The sequence below is a fragment of the Pocillopora damicornis genome, chromosome 4 (genome assembly GCF_964200805.1).
Source record: "Pocillopora damicornis chromosome 4, jaPocDami1.2, whole genome shotgun sequence".
NCBI classification, from domain to species: domain Eukaryota; kingdom Metazoa; phylum Cnidaria; class Anthozoa; order Scleractinia; family Pocilloporidae; genus Pocillopora; species Pocillopora damicornis.
The window spans coordinates 5797404-5807962 of record NC_142673.1 but is presented as its reverse complement, the minus strand read 5'-3'; positions in this window follow the sequence as shown (position 1 = coordinate 5807962).

Genomic DNA, 10559 nt, shown 5'->3' with positions numbered 1-10559 from the left:
CTTCAAAGTGCTTAAGGATATAAGAGGAATTTTCAACTTCGTAACAGACCTCGCCGCGCCTCACCACCGTGGAGTCTCTGTAGCTCAGTGGTAGAGCATCGGAGCGCGGAATCCGAAGGTCTGAGGTTCGATTCCTCGTGAAGACTCAGAATTTTTTCGTTGTCCCACGCTCGTGTCAAGACGAAAAAAACATCATTCTTGATATAAGAGGACTTTCAAGAAGCAGGCCCTCACCATTAGCAATGCGGGATACGCATTTCTTCGCCCGCGGGAAGATTTTAGACACTCGGGGCAGTGCCGAGATTTGTCTGGCACTCATGCTATCAGTGCTACGTCCCCTTACAGACCTCGCACTGGCTCTCGTCGCTCCAGGTCTCCAACATACCCGTGGGCAATGAATCGCACGTGCCAAAGCGCTTATATTGAGGGCCTTGAGCTGAGCTCTATGTAAACTTGACGTTGATGTGCGAAACCTGTCAATGAGCCTGGAAAACAGAAGAAAAACTTCCACCAAACTATTTATAGTGACTGCCTTCTTCCTCAAGCAAAACATGTTCAAGTTTTTTTTCACTGCTCTCTTATATCAAAAGTTGAATAAGACCTAAAAGAATATGGCCATGGAGTCCCTGTGCTAACTCTGATGGAAGTTATGGAATTTTTTGTTGTTTATGTCCAGAGGAGTATTATATAAAAAATAGCTTTGTTCAATGATAAGTTTTAAGAAAAGAATAAACTGGTCATCTCATTTACAGCTCTTTTAACGCATCCTGTCTAATCAGGTGTAATCATGTGAGTTTGGTGGTTTAGTTGAAAAAAAAAATTTGATGTCTGAGTTTCCACCTGCTCAGCACAAAAGGGCCACAGGCCAAAAGAAACGGTAAGCCTGGGGACAAGAATGACTGCGAAAGTGACAGAAAGAAGCATAAGATCACGTTCTATTGGCATTTTTTGTGAGTGACAGCTGGCATGTGTTAGGAAAAAACTGAACAGAGTAGCGGAGGTGGTTAACTGTATTTTTTATGGCGAGGCATTGAAGTCTACAGGTTTTGGTAAGTACTGGTTGTATTCAAAAAATGATACAGTTTAACTTTTTTGCCACTGTCAGTGCCTTTACGTAGCTTACATACATCATTTTTGTTTGGAGCGTCAGTGTTCTATCATGCTATATTCAATGTTATGACCTATGTCTTCGATAAAAACTGAGAGTTAATGTCTATCAAATAGAAAGACAATCACAAATAGCGAGGTCGAATTAAAAAATTATAAATACCATTTGGAATATTGAAATTTTTTGCGATCGACTGAATCGCATATCACCAGCGCTGGTAAATTGATTTCTGTAGCAATATATTTGGATCCGACCTCTTCAAAGTTTTTGTCACACGTCGTACTGTCGAGCTAATCTTGCACAGGAAGGAATAGAGTAGTGAGGAAGCAAAAATGAAATTTATATTTTTTTTTCGTTCTCCAGAAGATAGGGGAAGATGTTCCCTCTTTTGTTGATGTATTTCGGTTTTTTATATCTAACTTATATAACTAATGATGGATTTGAGCATGCAAAAGTGAAACAATTTATTCTGTTTTATAGCGAACGTCAGCCTTTGGTGTTCATCTATTTTGACCGCATGGATTTTCATTACAAGATTGATCAAAGTACAACTGATCCTTCTGCTTTCAAAAGGTGAGCCATCTCCGCGATTATCCACGCTTTTCGTTTTCTATTGAGTGTGATTTTCACGATCAAGATACTAAGTAAGTTCCTAAATCAAGAAAACGGATGAACTTCATCCTGCGAGTTTCTTTACGATTATCACTTCACTAAGAGATACCTTTTTAATTGTTAATCAAGATAAGACTTCGATAAAGTAACGAGTGGGTGACAGTAGAGTTAGGATCTACATAGATCGACACTCTAAAATGTACAACCATTGATAACATTCTGGGGAGGGGAGGGAGGGGGAGTGAACCTGGACCAACTTATGTAGCAGGATCCTTGAACCTAATCTCCTAAAAGTCGCATCATTCAGTCACCCCTGCTACTCTCACAATTTTATTTCTGCTTCGCTCTGACTATGAAACCAGCAATTTGAGAGCACTTAATGGGTATTCAAAAAAATGATACAGTTCAACTTAATTCCCACTGTTAGTGCCTTTACATAGCTTACACAAATCATTTTTGTTTAGAGTGTCAGTGTTCTATCATGCTATATTAAATGTACTGATCTATGAGAGGTAAAACTGACAGGTAATGTCTATCCAATAGAAAGACAATCACAAATAGCGAGGTCGAATTAAAAATTTGAAATACCATTTTTTTTTTTAGATCACACTACACGAACTACCATTTTGGATATTGAAATTTTCTGCGAACGACTGAATCGCATATCACCAGGGCTGGTAAAATTCATTTCTGTAGAGATATATTCTGATCCGACCTCGTCAAAGTTTTTGTCACACGTCGTACTGTCGAGCTAATCTTGAGAAGGACGGAATAGAGTATTAAGGACGGATAAATGAAATTCGTATATTTTTTCGTTCTCCAGAATGAAGATAGTGGATGATGTTCCCTCTTTTTTTCATGTATTTCGGTTTTTTATAACTAACTTATATAACTAATGATGGATTTGAGCGTGCAAAAGTGAAACAATTTATTCTGTTTTACAGGGAACGTCAGCCTTTAGTGTTCATTTGTTTTGACCGCTTGAATTTTCATTACAAGATTGATCAAAGTACAAGTGAACCATCAGCCCTAGAAAGGTGAGCCATCTCCGCGTTGTTCCACTGTTCAAGACTTTTTATTTTCTAGTGGGTGTGATTTGCATGATCAAGATACTGAATAATTTACTAGATAAGGAAAACGGATGAAGTTAAGCGTGCGCGCGAGTTTCTCTAAGATGATCACTTTACTAAGAGTTACCCTTTTAAGTGTTAATCTAGATAAGACTTAGATAAAGTAACGAGTAGGTGACATTAGAGTTAGGATCTACATAGATCGAAACTCTCTAAAAAATATACAACAATTGATAACATTTTGGGGAGGGGAGGGAGGGGGCATGAACCTGGACCATACTTATGAAGCGGGATCCTTGAAGCTAATCTCCTGAAAAGTCTTATCAGCCATCCCTGCTACTCTCGCATTTTTATTTCCGCTTCGCTTTGGCTATGAAAATAGCAATTTGAGAACACTACAATGCGCCATGAAAGCGATGTTGATGATAATTTGATGTCTAGAACACCTAAAAACTTGGGCCAACTTCGAACAGGATTTTCATGTCAGAAAAATGGAAGTCGAATCATGAATAAATTCATCTACTTTTTTCCTAATTCATAAGTGGAAAATACAGAAAGACGCTGAGCAATTTACTCCGAATATTAATTGTTCCCCTTAAATTACTTGTGTCTAAAAAAATTGTACTTTTTCAGTACAGGGATCATCAGCCCATAAGTGTTCATTGCTTTTAAACATTTGGATTTTCATCAAGAGATCGATCACAGTTCAATTAAATAGTGTATTTTTCAGTGTTTGGGTGTGATGATCGACTCTTTACTGGTAAACTTTTCATTTTCTAATGGGTGTGATTTGCATTATCAATAACAAAGACACTATGTAAATTGCTATATAAGCTAAACAGATGATGTTAATAGTTTGAGTTTCTACAAGACGATTATTTTACCAAATGTTACCCTTGAAAGTATTCATCTCAGTGGAAGAAAAAAAAACGTTCATCAGTTTACTGCGAACTTCAAGTGCTCCGGTTTAGGTACTTGTATTTCGGTTTTGTTAGTCTAACTTTGATAAACGTTGATGGATATGAGCATGCAAAATGAAATAATGTACTTTGTTTTACAGGAAACGTCAGCCCCTAGTGTTCATTGCGTTTTAACGGTTGGATGTTCATCACAAGATCGATCACAGCACAACTGAAGTTTCTGTCCTTAAACGGTAGGGTATTTATAAGTTATGACTGACTGAATGTTTTACAATCATAAATTGTGGGGCAGGAAATGCAACTGATTGATCCCTTGGACTCCCCCCCCCCCCCCCCCCCCAGTATTTACCGCTTGTAGTTCCAATTTGTGGTGATTTGAAGGAAAATGAAAACTGTGAACAAGAGTATGTGACAAAGGTTTTTTCATTTTTCCGGGAAAAGTTTCATTCAGGTACCCTCACTCGTATCAAAATGAACGCGGAACATATCTAGCTTCAAACAATAAGTTTAAATATTTGTGTGACATCGTAATGAGCATCTCAATGATGTGCGTGACATTGTTATGAACACCTCAGTGGAACAAACGGTAACAAGATCTTATTGCCTAAGATCACCAAGATTCCTGACGAAAAGAAATGAAAAGAGTCGAAGAAGAATCCAATTAGATCTGTAACTACACATTGAGTGATTTGATAAAATGCGACAAACACCGAAGTGGAAACTAAACAGGTTAGGATAAGGAACCCTATGTACCATATGTTATAGGCTATAAATGGAGTAACAGAAAAAAACTTGGTTTCAACCATTTAAATTCAGTTACCCCTACTTCCTTCTAGCAAAACGTTCTAACGCGAATGGCGCAATCATTAAATAAAAGTCAGATTTTTGTGAGATGAACCAGGAAGTACAATCACACTCATGCCGGTTTCAGTCTCGTAAACGCTTCATTTCAATACAGGGTAGGACCTCCGTCGGGATGAGAAATCCAAGATTCCTGAAAAACTTCGCACCCATGAACCCTTGTACAGGAACTTTGGAGTTTCATATGCCTGACCTACGTTTTTTTCCAAACTTACAGTGATCAAGGCGATATGAAAAACACAGAAGAGGAATTTACCACGTTAGCTATCAAAATAGGTGTAACTGTCGCTGTTTTCCTTCTCAACACTGGTTGGGCTAGTAAAGCCATTGAGTTGTGCCAAGAATGCTTTATTTTACTAAACAATGGTGATTTAAGCGCGGACAGTCCAGTTGCTAAATCATTTGACGAACACATTCGCACCACAGTGAAAAGGGCGTGGCTCACTCTATGGAATTCACCAGGTGTTGAAGAATATTTCAGGAAACTTTCACTTCAGCCTAAAGAAGAAAAGAAATTTTATGAATTAGTAATAAACTTGATGAAAACGGCCGGACAAGGACAAAGAGAAGTAGAGTGTTATAGAAGACTAGGAGTGCTTCTGTGGTCCTCAGGAGAATATGACAAAGGTAAAGAATATTTTGACTCAGCACTCGCTATCTATACAGAAATTGGCGACAGACATGGAGAAGCAATAAGCTATACGAACCTCGGACAAGTGTTCCAGTCACTTAGCAAATACGACAAGGCCCGAGAATACCTGGAGAAAGCTCTCACTATCCAAAAAGAAATTGGCGACAGAAATGGAGAGGCAATAAGCTACCATAGCCTCGGAAGAGTGTTCCAGTCGCTTGACAAATACGACAAGGCCCGAGAATACCTGGAGAAAGCTCTCGCTATTCAAATAGAAATTGGCGACAGACATGGAGAGGCAATAAGCTACCATAGCCTCGGAAAAGTGTTCCAGTCGCTTGACAAATACGACAAGGCCCAAGAATACCTGGAGAAAGCTCTCGCTATCCAAATAGAAATTGGCCACAGAAATGGAGAGGCAATAGGCTACCATAGCCTCGGAAAAGTGTTCCAGTCGCTTGACAAAAACGACAAGGCCCGAGAATACCTGGAGAAAGCTCTCTCTATTCAAATAGAAATTGGCGACAGAAATGGAGAGGCAATAAGCTACCATAGCCTCGGAAAACTGTTCATGTCGCTTGACAAATACGACGGGGCGCGACAATACCTGGAGAAAGCTCTCGCTATCCAAATAGAAATTGGTGACAGACATGGAGAGGTAATAAGCTACCATAGCCTCGGAAAAGTGTTCCAGTCGCTTGACAAATACGACAAGGCCCAAGAATACCTGGAGAAAGCTCTCGCTATCCAAATAGAAATTGGCCACAGAAATGGAGAGGCAATAAGCTACCATAGCCTCGGAAAAGTGTTCCAGTCGTTTGACAAATACCACAAGGCCCGAGAATACCTGGAGAAAGCTCTCTCTATTCAAATAGAAATTGGCGACAGACATGGAGAGGCAACAAGCCACAGAATCCTCGGAACACTGTTCATATCGCTTAACAAATACGACGGGGCGCGACAATACCTGGAGAAAGCTCTCGCTATCCAAATAGAAATTGGCGACAGAAATGGAGAGGCAATAAGCTACCAGAGCCTCGGAAAAGTGTTCCAGTCGCTTGACAAATACGACAAGGCCCGAGAATACTTGGAGAAAGCTCTCGCTATCCAAATAGAAACTGGCCACAGAAATGGAGAGGCAATAAGCTACCATAGCCTCGGAACAGTGTTCCAGTCGCTTGACAAATACGACAAGGCCCGAGAATACCTGGAGAAAGCTCTCGCTATTCAAATAGAAATAGGTCACAGAAATGGAGAGGCAATAAGCTACCATACCCTCGGAACAGTGTTCCAGTCGCTTGACAAATACGACAAGGCCCAAAAATACCTGGAGAAAGCTCTCGCTATTCAAATAGAAATTGGCGACAGACATGGAGAGGCAATAAGCTACTATAGCCTCGGAAAAGTGTTCCAGTCGCTTGACAAATACGACAAGGCCCAAAAATACCTGGAGAAAGCTCTCTCTATTCAAATAGAAATTGGCGACAGACATGGAGAGGCAACAAGCCACAGAATCCTCGGAACACTGTTCATATCGCTTAACAAATACGACGGGGCGCGACAATACCTGGAGAAAGCTCTCGCTATCCAAATAGAAATTGGCGACAGAAATGGAGAGGCAATAAGCTACCATAGCCTCGGAAAAGTGTTCCAGTCGCTTGACAAATACGACAAGGCCCGAGAATACTTGGAGAAAGCTCTCGCTATCCAAATAGAAACTGGCCACAGAAAAGGAGAGGCAATAAGCTACCATAGCCTCGGAACAGTGTTCCAGTCGCTTGACAAATACGACAAGGCCCGAGAATACCTGGAGAAAGCTCTCGCTATTCAAATAGAAATTGGCCACAGAAATGGAGAGGCAATAAGCTACCATACCCTCGGAACAGTGTTCCAGTCGCTTGACAAGTACGACAAGGCCCGAGAATACCTGGAGAAAGCTCTCGCTATTCAAATAGAAATTGGCGACAGACATGGAGAGGCAATAAGCTACTATAGCCTCGGAAAAGTGTTCCAGTCGCTTGACAAATACGACAAGGCCCAAGAATACCTGGAGAAAGCTCTCGCTATCCAAATAGAAATTGGCGACAGACATGGAGAGGCAATAAGCTACCATACCCTCGGAACAGTGTTCCAGTCGCTTGACAAATACGACAAGGCCCGAGAATACCTGGAGAAAGCTCTCGCTATTCAAATAGAAATTGGCGACAGACATGGAGAGGCAATAAGCTACTATAGCCTCGGAAAAGTGTTCCAGTCGCTTGACAAATACGACAAGGCCCAAGAATACCTGGAGAAAGCTCCCGCTATTCAAATAGAAATTGGCGACAGAAATGGAGAGGCAATAAGCTATGGAATCCTCGGAACACTGTTCATATTGCTTAACAAATACGGCAGGGCGCGACAATACCTGGAGAAAGCTCTCGCTATCCAAATAGAAATTGGCGACAGAAATGGAGAGGCAATAAGCTACCAGAGCCTCGGAACAGTGTTCCAGTCGCTTGACAAATACGACAAGGCCCGAGAATACTTGGAGAAAGCTCTCGCTATCCAAATAGAAACTGGCCACAGAAATGGAGAGGCAATAAGCTACCATAGCCTCGGAACAGTGTTCCAGTCGCTTGACAAATACGACAAGGCCCGAGAATACCTGGAGAAAGCTCTCGCTATTCAAATAGAAATTGGCGACAGACATGGAGAGGCAATAAGCTACTATAGCCTCGGAAAAGTGTTCCAGTCGCTTGACAAATACGACAAGGCCCAAGAATACCTGGAGAAAGCTCTCGCTATTCAAATAGAAATTGGCGACAGAAATGGAGAGGCAATAAGCTACGGAATCCTCGGAACACTGTTCATATCGCTTAACAAATACGACGGGGCGCGACAATACCTGGAGAATGCTCTCGCTATCCAAATAGAAATTGGCGACAGAAATGGAGAGGCAAGAAGCTACCATAGCCTCGGAAAAGTGTTTCAGTCGCTTGGCAATTACGACAAAGCCCGAGAATACCTGGAGAAAGCTCTTGCTATCCAAATAGAAATTGGCGACAGACATGGAGAGGCAACAAGCTACAGAATCCTCGGAACACTGTTCATATCGCTTAACAAATACGACGGGTCGCAACAATACCTGGAGAAAGCTCTCGCTATTCAAATAGAAATTGGCGACAGAAATGGAGTGGCAATAAGTTACCATAGCCTCGGAAAAGTGTTCCAGTCGCTTGACAAATACGACAAGGCCCGAGAATACCTGGAGAAAGCTCTCGCTATCCAAATAGAAATTGGCGACAGAAATGGAGAGGCAATAAGCTACCATAGCCTCGGAAAAATGTTCCAGTCGCTTCACAAATACGACAAGGCCCGAGAATACCTGGAGAAAGCTCTCCCTATTCAAATAGAAATTGGCGACAGAAATGCAGAGGCAACAAGCTACACGAACCTCGGACCTCTGTTAATATCGCTTTGTAAATACGAAAAGGCCCGAGAATATTTGGAGAAAGCTCTCGCTATTCAAATAGAAATTGGCGACAGACATGGAGAGGCAATAAGCTACTATAGCCTCGGAAAAGTGTTCCAGTCGCTTGACAAATACGACAAGGCCCAAGAATACCTGGAGAAAGCTCACGCTATTCAAATAGAAATTGGCGACAGAAATGGAGAGGCAATAAGCTACGGAATCCTCGGAACACTGTTCATATCGCTTAACAAATACGACGGGGCGCGACAATACCTGGAGAAAGCTCTCGCTATCCAAATAGAAATTGGCGACAGACATGGAGAGGCAATAAGCTACCATAGCCTCGGAAAAGTGTTCCAGTTCCTTGACAAATACGACAAGGCCCGAGAATACCTGGAGAAAGCTCTCGCTATCCAAATAGAAATTGGCCACAGAAATGGAGAGGCACTAAGCTACCATAGCCTCGGAAAAGTGTTCCAGTTCCTTGACAAATACGACAAGGCCCGAGAATACCTAGAGAAAGCTCTCGCTATCCAAATAGAAATTGGCGACAGAAATGGAGAGGCAATAAGTTACCATAGCATCGGAAAAGTGTTCCAGTCGCTTGACAAATACGACAAGGCTCCAGAATACCTGGAGAATGCTCTCGCTATCCAAATAGAAATTGGCGACAGAAATGGAGAGGCAACAAGCTACCATAGCCTCGGAAAAGTGTTCCAGTCGCTTGGCAAATACGACAAGGCCCGAGAATACCTGGAGAAAGCTCTTGCTATCCAAATAGAAATTGGCGACAGACATGGAGAGGCAACAAGCTACAGAATCCTCGGAACACTGTTCATGTCGCTTAACAAATACGACGGGTCGCAACAATACCTGGAGAAAGCTCTCGCTATTCAAATAGAAATTGGCGACAGAAATGGAGTGGCAATAAGCTACCATAGCCTCGGAAAAGTGTTCCAGTCGCTTGACAAATACGACAAGGCCCGAGAATACCTGGAGAAAGCTCTCGCTATCCAAAGAGAAATTGGCCACAGAAATGGAGAGGCAATAAGCTACCATAGCCTCGGAAAAGTGTTCCAGTCGCTTGACAAATACGACAAGGCCCGAGAATACCTGGAGAAAGCTCTCGCTATCCAAATAGAAATTGGTGACAGAAATGGAGAGGCAATAAGTTACCATAGCCTCGGAAAAGTGTTCCAGTCGCTTCACAAATACGACAAGGCCCGAGAATACCTGGAGAAAGCTCTCGCTATTCAAATAGAAATTGGCGACAGAAATGCAGAGGCAACAAGCTACACGAACCTCGGACCTCTGTTAATATCGCTTTGTAAATACGAAAAGGCCCGAGAATATTTGGAGAAAGCTCTCGCTATTCAAATAGAATTTGGCGACAGACATGGAGAGGCAATAAGCTACTATAGCCTCGGAAAAGTGTTCCATTCGCTTGACAAATATGACAAGGCCCAAGAATACCTGGAGAAAGCTCACGCTATTCAAATAGAAATTGGCGACAGAAATGGAGAGGCAATAAGCTACGGAATCCTCGGAACACTGTTCATATCGCTTAACAAATACGACGGGGCGCGACAATACCTGGAGAAAGCTCTCGCTATCCAAATAGAAATTGGCGACAGACATGGAGAGGCAATAAGCTACCATAGCCTCGGAAAAGTGTTCCAGTTCCTTGACAAATACGACAAGGCCCGAGAATACCTGGAGAAAGCTCTCGCTATCCAAATAGAAATTGGCCACAGAAATGGAGAGGCAATAAGCTACCATAGCCTCGGAAAAGTGTTCCAGTCGCTTCACAAATACGACAAGGCCCGAGAATACCTGGAGAAAGCTCTCGCTATTCAAATAGAAATTGGCGACAGAAATGCAGAGGCAACAAGCTATACGAACC